This window comes from Lynx rufus, unplaced genomic scaffold, assembly GCF_022079265.1.
Source record: "Lynx rufus isolate CCGP_SWC_20201006 ecotype Redwood Valley unplaced genomic scaffold, mLynRuf1.p SCAF_4, whole genome shotgun sequence".
Classification (NCBI taxonomy): domain Eukaryota; kingdom Metazoa; phylum Chordata; class Mammalia; order Carnivora; family Felidae; genus Lynx; species Lynx rufus.
The window spans coordinates 39,649,341-39,667,689 of NW_025814856.1; the positions used below are offsets into that span (position 1 = coordinate 39,649,341).

Sequence of the window (18,349 nt, forward strand, 5' to 3'; positions counted from 1 at the left end):
ATGGGCAGAACTTCGTCCACACACAGATTTGAATACTGAAGACCTAGCCAGCAGTACCTCAGAATGCGACTGTGTGTGGAGAGAGGGTCTCTAAAAGGTAATCAGGCCATTAGGATGGGTCTTAATCCAATGACTGGCGTCCTTCTAAGAAGAGATGAGCACATGAGAAGAGAAGAGACATACACAGAGGAAAGGCCACGTGAAGACACGGAGAGAAGGCGGCCATCTGCAAGCCAAGCAGAGACCTCAGAAGAAACCAACCCTTGCCAACATCCTGACCTTGGACTTCTAGGCCCCCAGAACTAAGAGGAAAGAGATTTCTATTATTTCAGTCATCCAGCCTATGATACTTTATTACAGCAGCCTGAGCAAACTAATATGAGTTATTGAGATATGATTGGCACACACTGGTGTCGAAGAACCTCCCTTCACTGGATCTGGCCTTCCTCTGTGGCCTTGGGGTTATTTAACTTCCTACAGAGCAGGCCCCAAGCAGGGTGGAGGCCACTGCACTCTGGAAGACTCATGTTCCTTCTTCTTCTTCTTCTTTTTTTTTTTAAGAGAGAGAGCGAGCAGGGGAGGGGCAGAGAGAGAGCCCAAGCAGGCTCCACACCGTCAGCACAGAGCGCGATATGGGAGTTGAACCCACGAACTGTGAGATCATGACCTGAGCTGAAATCAAGAACCGGAGGCTTAGCGGACAGAGCCATGCAAGCAGCCCAGGCTCACGTTCCTTCTAAAGAGAGCAGCCATCCTCAGTGCCAGCTGACTGTTCCCACATCTGCTTTACCCAGAGAAGCCAGAAATCTGCATTCTGTATGAAAACTCCCTATTTCTCAAAGTTGGTAATGAATTCAAACATTTAAAAAAAAAACACTCTGGAGGCCAAACAAAACAACTCTGCAGGCAGATTGCACTAGTACCCACAGTTTGCAACTTCAGGCTGTATTTCTTTCTTGCAGGGAGCCACAGAGTGCCCATCCACTGGACATTTCTGTCTTGTTGTCAACGAATCACTTGGCATTGACCCAGGAGTCAGATTAACCGGGTTAGAAATCCCAAGTCTGCCAGTCACTAGCTGCAGGAGCTCGAGCAGATCACATCACCTCTTGTGCCTCAGTTTCCTCATCTGCCAAGTGGCAGCCTGGGTAGATGACTTGTGAGCATCAGAGGCATGGTCCACAAACAGCTGGGTGTGCAGCAGGCGTCCAAGAAGTGAAAGCTCTCTACGCCATCCTCACTGGTTCGCTTTGTTAGCGGTTGTCAGCCTCCCGGGAACCCTGAAACAGGCAGGACTGAGTCTCTGAGCCCCTGGGGCCTGTGATAACTGAATCACAAGGTAAACATCGCCTGGTCAGGACCTTGTCAGGCTGCTTGCCATCCTTTCCTAGGGATGACCTGACCTTGAGATACCCTCCTTTCCAGTGTCTGCACACTGAAATAAATCACTGTTGGTTTGGTATTACAGGGTCCACAGTGCTGAGCGTTTAAAGGCAGGCACTTTGTCCCTGATTAAAAAGAAAAAAGTCACTCTTTCAGGGGCATCTGGGTGGCTCAGCCTGTTGAGCGTCTGATTTCGGCTCAGGTTATGATCTCACAGTTCCTGATTTCGAGCCCCCATTGGGCTCACTGCTGTCAGCGCAGAGCCCGCATTGGATCCTTTGTCCCCCACTCTCTCTGTCCCTCCCCTGCTCACACTCTCTGTCTCAGAAATAAGTAATCATTAAAAACAACAACAACAGGGGCGCCTGGGTGGCGCAGTCGGTTAAGCGTCCGACTTCAGCCAGGTCACGATCTCGCGGTCCGTGAGTTCGAGCCCCGCGTCGGGCTCTGGGCTGATGGCTCAGAGCCTGGAGCCTGTTTCCGATTCTGTGTCTCCCTCTCTCTCTGCCCCTCCCCCGTTCATGCTCTGTCTCTCTCTGTCGCAAAAATAAATAAACGTTGGAAAAAAAAAAATTTAAAAAAAAAAAAACAACAACAACAGGAAACCAATTTGACAATAAATTTCATATTTAAAAAAAAAAAGACTCTTAACCATAGAGAACAGATTGAGGGTTGACGGAGGGCGGTTGGTGGGGGATGGGCTAGATGGGTGATGGGCACTAAGGAGGGCACCTGTTGTGATAGGTACTGGGTGTTGTATGTAAGTGATGAATCACTGAATTCTCCTGAAACCAATGCTATGCTCTATATTAACTAATTAGAATTTAAATAAAAATATGAAACAACAACAACAACAAAAACTTAAAAAAAATCACTCTTTAAAACGTAAACCCTGACACTCACTTCCCAGGCATTGGATCACCGTGTTAAGGGGCTCCAGAAGGCATCCCGGGGTCTGCCGTTAGACTCACTGCAGCACATACGTTCGTTTTTAATTCCCAGCCAGACACGCGAAGACGGGAAGATACTGCCAAATATTGATCTTGCGAAATGAGACACAAATCAAGCTAATTCTGTCCACCCAGGCTCCATTCCCACAGGTGGGCTAGAACAGCTGACAGAGCCTGAGTCTTCCTTTTTTTTTATATTTTTCACTCTCGGCCCACGGATCAATCTGAGAACACAGGCAACGGTGTAGATTCGATGAGCACGTTCTTACATGAATATGGGGAATATTCTTGTGCGCGTTTTGCCTGCTAGAAGGGAGACCGAATAGCCACGTTTTGGAACTGAGGACTTTGAGAAAGCTACTTAACTCTCTGAGCCTTGGTTTTCTTATCTGTGAAATGAGCAAACAGTATTGCCGACCTCACTGATAAGAGGAATTCACAGAGGGTATGTGAACTGTTTAGGGAAGGGTTGCACTTAGTTGCTACACTGTGCCCTGCCCTGAGCTAAGCACTTTCCTTGGATTAACTGATTTAATCCTCCCAACACCCTTTGCATATGGATGACCATTAGCCTCATTGTACCACCAAGAAAAGGAAAACACAGGGAGGTGAGGAAAGTCACACAGCAAGCAGAGGGGAGAGCCAGGATTTGCATCCCGGAGTCTGGTCTCAGTGTGCGTAGTCTTAACTATAACAGGAAGGTAATTTATTTTCATAAATTACCACAGATTTATTTATCTGTTCAGCAAATATTAAAATAAGAAATAACTAAAAGTGGGCTGAATACTGTTTATAAATTTAAGTGCTGGATGTCCTATGGGCAGAACAAAGAGACCTGAAGATGGCCTGTGGAGCCAGGAAATAGCTTTTTGGTTGCATAACTGGCCAAGCCGGGAGGAGAATACAGAGATGTGGCTAGGATGGGGCTTCCACACCGATGGCATCAGAATCCCCCTGGAGGCTCATTGAACCCAGCCCCACAGGAGAGCTGGGGTGGGGTCTCTACACTGGCATCTCTCCCTCTGCCCCCACCAAGCTCCCCGCCCCTTCTCCAGCTGGTCTGGGGAGCACACTTTGAGGGGAGGAAGCAAAGAAGGGGACGAAGTTAGAAACGGCTCAGGGAGACAAGACGGCAAGGCCAGAGGTCTCATTTCCTAGTGACTCCAACCCCTGAGATCTGGGATAGTGTTCTCCCCATCCATTGGGGAAGAAAGGAAATCGGGCCTTAGAGCAGTGAATTTGCTTGCCACAAAGCTTTGCAGTGGGAGAGGCAGGATGCAAAGCCAGGTCCGGGATGAACGGAGAGCCTCCCCCAAGAGTCCGGGGGAGCCAGCCACAGGAAAGGAGGACCACGGCATGCGTCTCGGCCTCCTGGCACTCCATAGCACAGTCTCACGCTGACTTTCAGGTTTCTGAGAGCTGTGGTGCAGTCAAGCAGAGCTGAAGAAAACCAGCTCTGTCCATACTGCCCGCCCCGTCTAGGGCACTGCTCCTTCCCCAGGGCTTTCCCTGCGGGTGGTGTTTGGGAGCAGGATGCTCCGAATCTGGGATTGTTTTCCTGCTTCTCTCTGGCTCAGGAAGCCGAACAGCTCAGGTATTTCAGGGCAGGACAGATCCATTAAGAGTGTTGTAGGAGGGGGGACCTGGGCGGCTCAGTTGGGTAAGCACTGACTAGATTTCTGCTCAGGTCATGATCTCATGGTTCTGGGGATGGAGTCCTGTACGGGCACCGTGTGCTGTGCGCTGACAGTGCAGAGCCTGCTTGGGATTCTCTCTCTCCCTCTCTCTCTGCCCCTCCCCTGCACTCTCTCTAAATAAATAAATAAACTTAAAAAAAAAAAAGAGTGTTGTACGAGGAACTAAAATTTGGGGAGATGATAGGGGCACGGACAATATTACCCTTTGATCCTTATAGCCTTTTAATTCTGAGCTTCCAGAAAGGAGGCTGCTTTTGCTAAAATCATTATAATAATTCAAAATTTTCAATCTGCTTCAGTAAAAACAAGGCAAAACATTCACAGGATCAGACACTAATGGGTGCTCCAGGGGTTCACAGTCAATAACAGTAGTTACTGGGTTGGGGGGAGGGTTTCCTAAATGCTGTGCCAAATATTTTTTCTTCGTTATCTTATGTAGATCTCATGATTGGATCAATCGTTCTCAGGGGTGGATGTTTTGTTATGCTCATTTTACAGAGGGGAAAACTGAGGCTCCAAGGGATGGAGTACCTTGTCACATACACAGTTCACAGGGGCAGAGCAAGGCTTCAGGTGGAGCTGACGCCCAGTCCCCGTTCTAGTTTCCCAAAGCTGTAGAATCTTCCAAAGTTGCCATCCTCCTGTACCACACTCCTCTTTCTTCTCTCCTCCTCTAGAATTCAATGGCTGAAAGAGTGGGACCACTGGAATCTGACCTGGACTGGAACCCACACTCCTTGGGCACACACGAGCTGTGACCTTCAGTATACACCCTTGAATTAAGCAAAACAGGGATTTCACTGGTGGTATAACTGAAGAACCCAGGAATATACCAGCTTTCAATTTGGTCTAATCCAGAGGCTCAGATCTGTTTTCTCCCTCTCCATCTCTTATGGCTATGCTTCCAGACTTTTGGACCGATTCTAGATGGGATTTCCCTTCACACAGGCAACATGGCTGCCACATTTTTTGCCCCACATCTTCCCAGGTTCCTGTTCATTAGGAAAGCGCCTCAGCCCTAGCAGTCCCAGTAAAGGTATGTTATGTTTCAGTGGTTCTAATGGGGTCTCTGCTGAATCCTGAGCCAATCCGTAGGGGTCAGAGGATCGTCATGAACTGACTGGCTCGGGCCGAGTCATGAGCTTTAAGTCTGAGCCGGGGATAGAACTGCCTCCCAAGCACATTTGCTGACAGTGGGGAAAGGGGTGGTTCTTCCAGGAAATTAGGGAATAGTTAGTACAAGTCTGAATAGATTTCAGACATGCTTGACAAAAGAGCAACTTGTCCATGCCTCAATTTCCCCTTCTGTAAAATGGGAATTATTGTAGTGTCTTAGCTCAGGGTGTTGTAACAAAATATCACAACCTGGGTGGCTTAAACAATAGAAATTTACCTCCTCCTAGTTCTGGAGGCTGGAAGTCCAAGATGAGGGTGTTAGTGTGGTTGGGTTCTGATGAGAGCTCCCTTCCTGGCTCAAAGGCAGCTACTTTCTCACTGTGTCTTCACCTGGCCCTTCCTCCATGCACACGCATGGAGGGAAAGAGTCCATGTTTCTTCCTCTTCTTGTAAGGACACTAATCTCATCATGGGCACCCCACTCTCATGAACTCATTGAACCTAGTTTCCTCCCACAGGCCCCATCTCCAAACACTATTGGGGGTTATGTCAACATATGAATTCGGGGTGAGGGGATACAATTCAGTCCATAGCTGTTAGCATTTACCCTATTCAGTTAATGTAAGAATTAAAAGATAATACTGTAAAGTGTCTTATAGCATTTGGCCCTTATTAAGTGCCAGTTAATAAACTGTAGCTTTGGGGCGCCTGGGTGGCGCAGTCGGTTAAGCGTCCGACTTCAGCCAGGTCACGATCTCGCGGTCCGTGAGTTCGAGCCCCGCGTCGGGCTCTGGGCTGATGGCTCAGAGCCTGGAGCCTGTTTCAGATTCTGTGTCTCCCTCTCTCTCTGCCCCTCCCGCGTTCATGCTCTGTCTCTCTCTGTCCCCAAAATAAATAAAACGTTGAAAAAAAAAATTTAAAAAAAAAAAATAAACTGTAGCTTATAGATTATACATTTTTTGTTTTAATTATGTACAATGAAATTCATCTATTTTTATTTAATCAGTTTATTTATTTAAGAGAGAGAGTGAGAGAGAGAGTGAGCACGAGTGGGGGAGGGGCAGAGAGCGAGAGGAGAGAGAATCGTAAGCAGGCTCCATGCTCAGTGCGGAACCTGATGTGAAGCTTGATCCCAAGACCCAGGGGTCGTGACCCGAGCTGAAATCAAGAGCTGGACGCTCAACCAACTGAGCCATCCAGGTGCCCCCAAATTTACCTATTTTAAATATAGCGCTTGATGAATTTCAGTAATTCTATGTGTCGGTGTAACCACCATCACAATCAGGATGTAGAGAGCGCCTTCACCACAGAAGCACCTTCCAGGACCTTTGCAGTTGGGCCTCTCCCATGACCCCCAGCCCCTGGCAACCACTAACCTGCTTTAAGTCACTACAGTTATGCCTTTTTTTAGAATTTCATCTAAATGGAATCACAGAGCAGTTTTCTGTCTTTCGTGTTGGACTTCTTGCACTTAGCATAATGATGTTGAAATCCATTCATGTTGTTATTGTGTATTAATACTTTGTTCCTTTATATTGTTGTGTAGTATTCTAGTGCATGGATAGACCGCTGTTTTTTTAACTATTCGTAATTGATGGGACTCTTTCTAGTTTTTGATTATTGTGAACCAGATGCTAAGAGCAATCGTGTGCAGTTCTTTATGTGAACATATGTTTTCTAGACTATAAGATTTTTATGGCAGGTTGTCTGGTTTATTTCACAGTGTTCAGAAGATGTTTAAATGTTTAAAAATCATTTGTACCAATACCTGCTACAACATAAAAGCCAGACATGACATGATCCTACTTATATGGAATGTTGAGAATAGGCAAATGGATAGAGACAGAAAGTAGATGGGTAATTGCCTAGGGCTGGGAGACTGGGGGAAAATGGAGAATGCTTGCTCATAAGCTTTGCTCTAAAATTGATGTTGGTGATGGTTGCACAACTCTGAATATGCCAAAAATCACTGAATTGTACACTTTAAATAGCCAAGCTATGCTGTGTGAATTCTATTTCAATAAAACTGTTAAAAATTATTGGTTAAATGAATAAAGGATGAAATAATTGGATGATTCCATGTATGAATGAGGACTCTTGTTTCCTGACTGTTTAATCACTCCAATACCCTTTGGTATTTATTTGTAATTCAGCACAGGTATTGGACATCTATTAAGTGCCAGATATGGTGCTAGGGGCAGAGGGTTCAAAGACAGAGGAGACAAAGACACACACTCGAGAGACAGAAACAGACTAATTGCAGCTGCAGTAGCTAACAATGATACATCACTTGCAATGCTGCATTCACTTATATATTCTATATTCTGATTATACATGTGTGTGTGTGTATATATATATATATATATATTTTTTTTTTTTTTTTTTTTTTACTTAATCTTCACAGCAATCTTGGAGGAAGGTACTAGCATTACTTGCACTCTTCAGATGGGAACACTGATACAGAGAGGGTGAGTAATTTGCCCATGGTTACCCAGTTAGTAAATGATGCTTCTGGACTTGAAGTCCAGGAAGCCTGGCTCTGTGTCCATGGCCCTGATCACTGTGTTCCACTGTCAATTCAGGGTGACAGTGCTCCAAGGGCAAAGGTCCCAGCCATGGCACAGTGTGAGAGCTGAGGGCACTGTCATGTCTCCCCTTGGGCTTGGGCTCTCAGCCCTGCATCAGCCTTTACACTTTCTCCCTTCCCCACTTCCTCCCCACCTGGTCAGCCTCTGGCCCCAACCACACACTGCACACTGAAGAAGGGGCCCCACCTCCCAGACCTACCTCTGACATCAAGTACTGCCTCATTACCTCTGTTTCTATTCCTCTCTCTTAACAGAACAGAAACCACTTGTTATGGACTGAATTGGGTGCTCCACAAATTCATATGTTGAAGTCCTAACTTTCAAAGACACTAGGTTTGGAGATAGGAACTTTGAAGAGCTAATTAAGGTTAAATGAGGTTATGGAGGGGAGCTTCCTGATCTAATAGGACTGGTGTCCTTATCAGAAGAGGGAGAGACACAGGGAAAAGGCCATGTGAAGACAGAGCAAGAAGGCAGCCGCCCGCAAGCCAGAAAGAGAGGCCTCACCAGAAACCAGCACTGCCAGTACCTTGATCTTAGATTTCCAGCCTCCAGAACTGAAAAATAAATTTCTGTCATTTTAAGTCCCTCAGTCTGTGGTATTTTGTTATGGAAGCCCAAGTAGACTAATACATCATGACATACCTGCTCCTCTCAGAGTGGAAGCAGGCCTGGCCCTGGCTGGGAGACACGGTGACCCTGGAGAGTAAAGGTCTGCAACATGGGTCCTTCTTGGAAATCCCACCAGACAGCAGGTCTCGTCCAAACCAGTGCTGTGCTGCCACTGGCTCACAGATACCCGAGAGCTGACTGTAAAATTTTCAACAAACACGGTCATTATTAAAAAGTAAATTACATAAAAATTTAGTAAATAAATTATATTAAACATAAAGACAATAAATGCTCAAAACCACCCCTTCCTAAGTATTTTACTACATTTTACTGTCGTGTATCTACACAGTGGGTAAACCATACAACCGCACATCTCTTCCTAGATCCCCATTCAGGTACATCGCGTTGGTGGCGTAAAAGAGGTCAATTTGCAGGTGTAGACACCTGCACCACAGGTGCACCACAGACACTGCACCACAGACATTGGCATTTGCACCACAGACATTTTGGCAAACACTTTAACTCAGAGCTTCATCTATTGTTTTGTTGATTGTCTCGACTTAAGAAAGTGGTTGAGAAAATGTCAATAATCAGGTGCATCACGTATATAGTTGTTAAGTTGCAAATAGCACAAAAATCAAGGAAATATTCTTGAGGTAATCAAACACTGCTATCCAGTTCAGCAAAGAAGTCACTCATGCCACTGATGAAAACGCGTCTTCACTGTTTCACTTCCATCTTACTCTGCAACATAAGCAAAATCATCAACCAGTCCGCCTGCTGGAGTTCCATCCATTTGTCAGTTGAAATTGTTGGCCAGATACTGATAGAGGAGGTGGGCAGAAATCAACAAAAGCATTTTGTGAAAATCATTTGCCAATGTGGATGTACAATATTGTTTGTTTAACTTATACTAAATTGTGTAGTGTATTTATATACTCCAATTGCATAGTATGTTACATTTATTTATGCAAAATTTCATACTATACATTAATAATATTAGTTACATGTACACTAAATATATAATATTTGCAAGTACACATATATATGTACATGTGCAAGTACATATGTAGATATCTATGTACTTTTGGTGGGGGAGGAGAGGCATTTATTAGGCACGTAATTTTTTAATTTTTTTTTTTAACATTTATTCATTTTTGAGAGACAGAGCACAAGCAGGGGTGGGGCAGAGACAGGAGACACAGAATCTGAAGCAAGCTCCAGGTTCTGAGATGTCAGCACAAAGCCTGGCTCGGGGCTCAAACCCACGAACTGTGAGATCATGACCTGAGCTGAAGTCGGACGCTTAATCGACTGAGCCACCCAGGCGCCCCAGGCACTTATTATTAAACATTCAGTTGCACACTGCTGTATTAAATCCTCCCTATTTGAGACGACTGGGGACCAGGGAGTGGAATGTCTGCCCCAAGTCACATACCCGGGGCTCCTGACCCCCTACCCTGGGCTGCTGCTCCCACCTCATTCCAGCACCCTGGAAGTTATGGAAGGACAATCCAGAGAGACGGGAGGAGTCCCTGGGATCCCATCATTTCTATTTGTTCCTGAAATCCTCTTGGTGCCATACAAATAGAGCTAAGCCATAAATCCTAAGAGGTGCATAATTTCATTATTCTTATTATGCTTAATTAAAACAACGCTGAGCCTGGGTTAGTGATTAACTTTCTCTCCACCTCCCTCAGACTCCCATTAGGGTAATTTGTTTCTGAACCCTCTGAACAAACACAGGCCAAGATTTTGTTTTTCCTCTATTTTGGTTATTCTTTATGATTTTTTTTAACCCCTCAAGAGTGTGGCAGACTTTTTGTCAAACTTGTCCATCTTATTCTTTGAGATAAACCTTACTTGAGAAAATGGAAAGGAATGAAGGGCATGGCAGACTTTGGTTCAAAAATAGGTCTGACACCATTTACGAAATGAATAGACCACCTACACCCTGGGGGAAAAAACAATCACATTACATATATCTGAGAAAAACAATTAGCATATATAAAGAATTCTTTAATGTCAATAATAAGACAGACAATCCAATTAAAAATGGACAAAAGGTGTGGGGAGCCTGGGTGGCTGTCAGCTGAGCATCTGACTCTTGATTTTGGCTCAGGTCATGATCCTAGCATTGTGATACTGAGCCCCATGTGGAGCTCCATGATCACTGTGGAGCCTGCTTAGGATTCTCTCTCTCTCTCTCTCTCTCTCTCTCTCTCTCTCTCTCTCCCCCCGCTTCCCCTCTCTCCCATTCATGCTCTCTCTCTCTCTAAAATAAAAATTTTTAAATATGGGCAAAATATTTGAACAAACACTTCACCAAAGAAGATGTACTGTTGGCCAAGAGGCTCATGAAAAAGGTTCATTATCATTAGTCATTGGGAAAATGAAAAATTAAGCCATGGTGAGACAATGCTAGACACCCACTTCAATGCTTGAAGTTAAAGAGTTTAATTTCAAGTTAAAAATACTGGCCATACTAAATGGTGGTGAGGATGGGGAACAAAAAATCTCATGTACTGCTGGTGGGAATGCCAAGTGGTCCAGATGCTTTGGGAAACCATATGGCCATTTCTCATTAAGATGGTGACCATACAATGCAGCAATTTACCCAAGAGAAATGAAAACGTATGTCCACATGAAACTTGTACCTGAATATTCACAGTAGCTTTATTTCTAACAGCCGACACGATCCAAGTGTCCATCAACAAACAAATGGATAAAGACACTGTGGTCTAATCATTTAATAGAATACTCCTCAGCACTAAAAAAAAAGGAATATACTCTTGATATACACAGTAACATGGAGTCATCTCCAATAATTATGCTGAGCAAAAGAGCTAAGCATAAGTGAGTACCTGCCATGATTCCATTTTACACCACATTCTAGAAAAAGCAAAAGTAGGGGTTCCCAGGGGCTAGAGTGAACAGACTACAGAATAGCACAAGAGAAGTGTAAGGGGTGATGGAAAAGTTCCACACCTTACTTGGGTAACTTACTTCAACTGTATGTTGAACATAGGTGCATTTTATTACATGAAATTTATCCCTCAACAAAACTGATTCTAAAAGTACCAGCTGTGGAACCTTGGGCAAGTTAGTCTACTTTTCTGGGCCTCAGTTTCCTCATCTGTAAAATGATGATAATGACAGTTGCTACATCATAAGAATGAAAGAAAAGATATGCAAGCACTTAGAACATGGGTGTGCACAAGAATACTGGCTTGCTTTCTTTGTTGATTTTGGTTTTCATTACATTATAAATGGCCATATAATAAGTATCCCTTCGTTCATCCGTTCAATAAATATTTAATAAGGACCTACTACATTCTAGGTGTTGTTCTAAGCACTTGAGATACATCAGTAATCAAAACGAAGAGTCTTGCCTTCTTGATATTTAAATTCTACTAAGAGAAGACAAACAGTAAGTAATAAAGATAATAAACAAATTATATATAAAGTTACAAGATAATAAATGCTGTGGGGGAAAAACGAAAAAAGGGAATACGGTGACAGACAAGACTGTTGAGTCAGGGCTCATGCAGCCTGCGATTTTAAGTAGTATAGCCATAGGTTTTACTGAGTGGATGATGTTTGAGCAAAAAGTTGAAGGATACATACTTTGGAGGGAAAGGAAAAAATACAGGCAGGGAGGCAGGGAAGGAGGAATCATAATTTCCCGACGTAATCATTTGTCAACTAAAACTAAACCTGATGGGCATTAATTCTACAGGGTTGGGTTGGGGGATGGGGCAGTCACGCTCTTTCTACTGTACCAGTTCGATGACACGGGAGCGTAAACACGGAGAAGGCGACGAGTGAAGAATGGTTACGGATCACAGGCAAGGCACGTTGGCACACTGAACCCGAAACAACCAGATTCACAAGTCACCTAGGCCACCTACCCACTAGCTATGTGACCTCTGGCATTCGACCTCTCAGAGCGATAACGGTCCCCGAAGAGTGCAAGAAGGATCAAAGAAGACAGCACGGGGACGAAGGTGCTGGCATGACTCCCGGGGGCTTTCTTCCTGAGCCCCCTCTGGATCTGCACGGCTGCCCCACCTTGCTCATCCTCCTCATCTGGCCACTGCAGCCCCGGAACGACAATTACTGCGCTGTTCTCTGCAGCCCCGCCACTGCTTCCCCGACTTGCCAATTAGCATGGGTAATTTCAACACCTCTCCGACTAGATGATTTTAAATTCATATTCAATAATTTATGGAAATGAATGCTGGTATTTTCCCCTCTTTTTTTTTTTTTTTTTAAAGCACTTTAAAGAGACGGCCCAATCTTCTGACACTTGACACAGCTGATGAGCAATCTGCCCGGTGGCAGAGTGGTTCCACTTTTGCCGGAGCCCGGCCTCCCGGGGAGACCCAGGAGGAAAGAAAGCTTTCTAAAACATTTCAATTGTAAGTGGAGTTCATTAGTTTGGATCCCATTACAATAAATTATTAGCCACAGCTTTAAAGCTTAACAAAATGGACACCGCAATGATTAGAGTCTCCTCTGTTTGCACAAAGACCCTATAATAAACCTACACTTGATGGTAAGAACAGCATATTGGCCCTCGACCGAACCAGTTATTTGTCCCAAAAGGGAAAGCCAAATTCAGTTGTCAACACCCCCCACCCCCTGCCACCCCACCTTTTGACAAAAAAAGTAGGAGTTGCGTCTCTTCATTTCCTCAGAAGAACGTTACCACTACGTCCCCGGGCAACTGTGATCATGGCAGGTGCCTGCTTAAAACTCACCACGGTCTCTTATCACTCTGAGGAGAAAGTTCTGTCAAAGAATAATGTTCTGATGAGGAAAACGCCACTCTTTTTTTCCTCCCAGTTCTATTGATAATCGACATATAACATTATATTATTATATTCATTTTTTAAGTTTATTTATGTATTTTGAGAGAGAGAGAAGGGGAAAGGCAGAAAGAGAGAGGGAGAGAGAAAGGACCCCAGGCAGGTTGCAAGCTGTGAGCACAGGGCCCGGTGTGGGCCCAAACCCATGAACCATGAGATGATGACCTGAGCCAAAATCAAGAGTCAGTCGCTTAACCAACTTGAGCCACCAACATTGTATTAGTTTAAGGTGTACAACATAATGATATTTACATATATTACAAAACCATCACCACAGTAAGTTTAGGTAACATCATCCAGAACTTTGGCATCTTGTAACTGAAAGTTTGTACCTTCTAACCACCTTCACCCACTTCACCACCTCCCAGCTCCTGCTCTGGCAGCCATCAATGTGTTCACTGTTCCTGTAAGCTTGGTTCTTTTAGATTCCACGTATAAGTGAGATCATACAGTATTTGTCTTTCTCTGTCTGGATTATTTCACTTAACATGATGCCCTCAAGGTCCTTGCATGTTGTCACAGATGGGAGAATTTTCTTCTTTTATATGGCTGCACAATATTCCATTGTGTGTGTGTGTAATATATATACATACACAATGTGTATATGTAGATACTCACAATGTATGTATACAATTGTGTATGTGTGTGTGTATATATATATGTGTATATATATACATGCCACATTCTCTTTAACCATTCATTGGTAAATGGACACTAAGGTTTTATGTCTTGGCTATCATAAATAATGCTACAATGCACATGGGGGTGCCCTCAAGACAGTGATTTCTGAAAACCCAACTCTTACACTGATGAAGAATAAATATGTGTCAAACATTGATTTACTCATCAATGACAGAACTAGTGATATTGTAGAGCTGGTTCCATGACAGAACTAGTGATATTGTAGAGCTGGTTCCAGCAGCATTTGATACAGTCCCTCACAAAAAGTGTACAGAAGTGAGTTTTAATGGACTTGCTCATCTTCCAAGCTGGAGGCAAAACTGACTAACGTCCTTCACAGTGAAGTGATCATCACTGGGGTTACCTTTCCTACGAGACAGAAAGCACTGGCTTCTCTGCAGAGGACAGCTATCTACAAGCGTATATGTAACCTCCCGGAGATCAGCCCCAGTCAGTTCATAGCAAAATCAAACAAAGGTACAACCCCATAGACAATTAAGTCATTCTTGGGTGGGCTTGGTAGATAATGCTCTAGTCTGACACTGAAAGAGTCTATAGTCTTCCTTTTTAACATATTTCTAAGTTTCGGACAATTTTTCTTAACAGTTCTAAGTCTTCAACATGGCGGACAAAATGAGCTTCCTCCTCTGCTCCTAGCCCTGTCGGTACTGCTGCCCGCCTGAGGCAAGTTCCTTCTCATTTCTGGACCACACAGCTGCTTCCTTGGATGGAATCACAGACTTCTCCCTTCCCCAGGTCTACTGTACTTGAGGTCTCTCAGGTAAGTCATTTCCTCAAGGGAATCTTCCTAACTCCCCTAGGCTAGGTTAGCCTTCCATAGACCTAGTGGTTGAAAGTCTGGCTCCCTTACTGGAATAGAAACCTCCTGAGAGTAGGGGTGCTTCTGCTTGACTCGTCGCTGGATACCTGGGGCAGAGCTAGAACCGGAGAGACTAAGGCAGAGGGTAAAGAGGGTGGCGGCACCCTTGGGTCATAGCCTAGGGCTCTCTCTGCTCAGGACCCAGAGACTCCGCACTTGGGGGTCTCATGTCCAGTTGAGCCACCGACGTTCCAGGAAGTTCATGTGAGGGCAGGCCAACAGGTCACAGGGACACATGGGACCTCTCGGCCAGGTGGCCTCCCCCTGCAAATGGGAGGGATGTGACTTACCTCCTTGGGCCCATCTCTCAATCTTATATTTGGGCTCTTGAGCAGAATCCAGGAAAGCAGTGTATTCTTCCCGGCACAAACTCAGGGTGACGCTCATGTGATTACGACTATGACAGATTGCGACGAGACACCACGGGATGATTGAGGGCTTCCTCTAATCACACCAATTGATATAAATTACTACGTCGGCCGCCCCGAGCGGCATCTGTGGGATTTACACCTCATTAGATCGGCGGTGACAGAGGAAGCAACAGGGTTGAGCCCTCCCCTCCTCAGGAGCAGTCTCTGTTCAGGCAAACACGGAAAGTGGCAACGGGAGAGTAACATCAAAAACCTCCAGCGAACAACGGCAACAGAGCTGGACGAAATAGAGACTAAAATAGTCACAATTCTGCGTCTGGGGGTTTCTGATCTGAATCAGCTCTTTACACTTCTGTCAGACTCCTTCCTCCTTCTGTTCTTTCTGAGGTCACGCCAAAGCCCCAAGACCACAGAACCAGGTGGCCCGGGGAGAGGTCTGGGGAGGCAACAGAGGCAGGAATCCAGCTTTGCTGGGGCCCATGCCAAGCACGGTTCCAACCTCCCATAATATCCACCGGCCGCCCTCGGTAAATAAACCATGGAAGGGAACGTACAGCTGTGTGACAGACAGGGCTTCCAGACAGGCCCCCGGACCTCCAGCCGAGCCTCGGCCCCCTGGCAAGCCTCCCTCCTGAGCTATGAGCAGTGCCGGGCCAGCTCCCTGCCAACCCTCCGGAGGCCCATAGGATACAAACAGGAAGGCAGGAAGCCAGGAAACCTGGATTTCCTTACGGGCTTCTAGAGGCAGAGGGGAGGAAGAGATGGGGGCGGGGGGGGGGGGGTGGGTGGGTGGGCAGGAGATGAAGCCAGGCCACTGGTTTAGGCACACACATCAGAGCCAGGAACAAATCTCAGACTTGATTGCAGGGTCAGGAAGTTTTATGTCACAGTTATGTTTTAGCAGTGGTGGGTGTTTTGGTTTTTTTCCGGAAGCGGTCCCTGTTTAGACTGTGGGAGGACAACGTCAACAGGTGGATGTATCAGGTGATGGATGGGGACTAGGTCACAGACAATAGCTTGGCTGATTACATCCGGCAGAACAGAAGTTATGCTCACCTAGAAGGTGCCTAGAGAGGATGCTCTCCCCGCCCTGCCCGGATGCCCTGTGCACACACCTGCAGTCAGAGCAGCTCATCAGAAACAACCGTGACCCTCCAGGAAGGCCTTCTGCCAACTGGAACACACAGCCTGCCTACAGGGCCGGCAAAGGAGCCCCGGGAAGCAGCCCTAATGATGACTGACGGGGCAGTAGGATGACTCAGGCGATGCTCCCTACTGTGCCCCAAATGTATCTACAAGGATAACCATCTTGATGCACACCGGGATGGTTTCGCCCCTTCCCTGTCTTCCCTACTCCCTACCGGTGCTTCCTGGGATCACCTCCCAGAAGACTCACACTGCAGTATTTCTCTCCAGGTCTGCTTCCAGGAAAACCTAAACCAAAGCAGTGCCTTTGCAAAACTTACTAAGGGGCATCCACGGGTGGATGTGAGCTCAGGGGTGCAGAGCTTGGCAAGAAACCCTTCTCTGGTCTGAGTAAGTCCACATCGTGGTACTGATGGGCAGGTGATGTGTGGGCTGGATTTCAGACTCCACCCGACTCCTGCTGTGCATCTCTGCCCGGGAAAGAGGCCCCTTGGCAGCCATTAGCATATTCACCACTTCTCTCTGCTTGGCTTCACGAAGGAACAATTTACCACTAATCTATTTTTGAGGCATATCGGAAATTCCAACACATACTCATGACAGTCTGAACATTCCTAGGAATTCAAGGAACAAACGGGGTGTGGAAGAAACAGAACAGGGCTTGAGTGTGAGTGCTCTGAGTTCAAATCCTGCCTTTGCCACTTTGGGGCGACCATTTCAACTCTCTGCAATTTCCATTTTTGCAACTGAAAGAGAGGACATGATTGCTTGGGGCATAAGGTTAGGAAGCAAACAACCAAACACGAGGGCAGTGTCTGGACACCAGAAGATGTCCTTTCACACTTAGCCCTCCTCGTTCCTCTTGCTGGACTTCTGAAGCGGTCAGGGCCTGACTGGGACCCATGGCATGAGTCCCTGACATTCAGAACCAGGTCAGCCCCCAACTAGTATTGAAGGCTCACTGCTGTTGAGGGCCAAGAGGTAAATACGTTAATGGAGAGGAGGCCACCGACCAGGTGGTGATGACAAACCTCACTGTCCCATCTGTCCTTGACCTCCTCCCACTGCAGTTGGGCATGAGAACAGCTCCTTACTATTCCTTTGCTGAGTGAGGTGATGCATGAACCAAGGCCCCTGAGAGACCCCACGCCAGGTGAGAGAACCAAGCCTTCCCTCTTTATTTCTTGACTCTTGTGCCCCCCGAGGGTAACATCCACAGCTGTCCCTGGGTTTCTTAGCAGGGCCTAGTGGGTTTGGCACAGCCACAGGTCTTCCTCACCTGGAGGTGCTGATTTGAACACAAGCAGCAGACCTCCTTACCTGAGTGCACACCCTGCCAGGCTTAGTACCGTGACCAAGAGAAACCACCAGTAAGACCTGTGAGAAATAAGACTTCCGGAAGCCTGAAGACCCCTCGAAAGTACCTCCTCTGGCTCCCCATATGCACAGCCACCCAGGCAAGGATGCTCTGTCCAGTAGGACACACACACAAATATGCACACACACACACACACACACACACACACACACACAACAGACAACACGTGGCCACAGAGTCCGGCTCTCACAAACATGTTAGAGACCAGGAAAGAATAAAAGGTGTGGGCCTAAAATATGCAAAGAAAAATATGCAAAATCAAAATGAATAAATGTGGGGAACCTGGGGGAGCTCAGTCGGTTAAGCGTCCGACTTCAGTTCAGGTCTGATCTCACTGTTTGTGACTTCAAGCCCCGCCTCTGGCTCTGTGCTGACAGCTCGGAGCCTGGAGACTGCTTCCAATTCTGTGTCTCCCTCTCTCTGCCCCTACCCCACTCACACACTCTGTCTCTTTCTCTCTCTCTCTCAAAAATAAATAAACATTAAAAAATTAAAAAAAAAACAAGATGAATAAATGTTTCATTAAATGTCTACAGACACTGGGTCCACTGGGTTCACTATCGAGTTTTGTTTTCATAAAGATTTTATTACATCTGAAAGAAATTCATGATTTGATTACCTTGTTTTTTGTGAACTTCTAAGGAGGCATGATGACTGCTTACAAAACATAGCTAAC

At 45.8% G+C, this 18,349-nt stretch overlaps 1 long non-coding RNA gene across 23 annotated transcripts in view; it reads right to left on the reverse strand.

The window, feature by feature from the left end:
• The window catches only part of LOC124524294 (uncharacterized), a 232,621-nt gene that overhangs the window by 203,795 nt on the left and 10,477 nt on the right, over positions 1-18,349 (reverse strand). For 22 of the 23 annotated variants that reach the window (XR_006965209.1, XR_006965191.1, XR_006965211.1 and 19 more), the window contains exon 2: positions 8,380-8,544. The exons of the other annotated variant lie outside the window; for it this stretch is intronic. This is a non-coding gene — a long non-coding RNA (uncharacterized LOC124524294). The remainder of the gene's footprint in view (positions 1-8,379; positions 8,545-18,349) is intronic. 23 annotated transcript variants of the gene reach the window in all.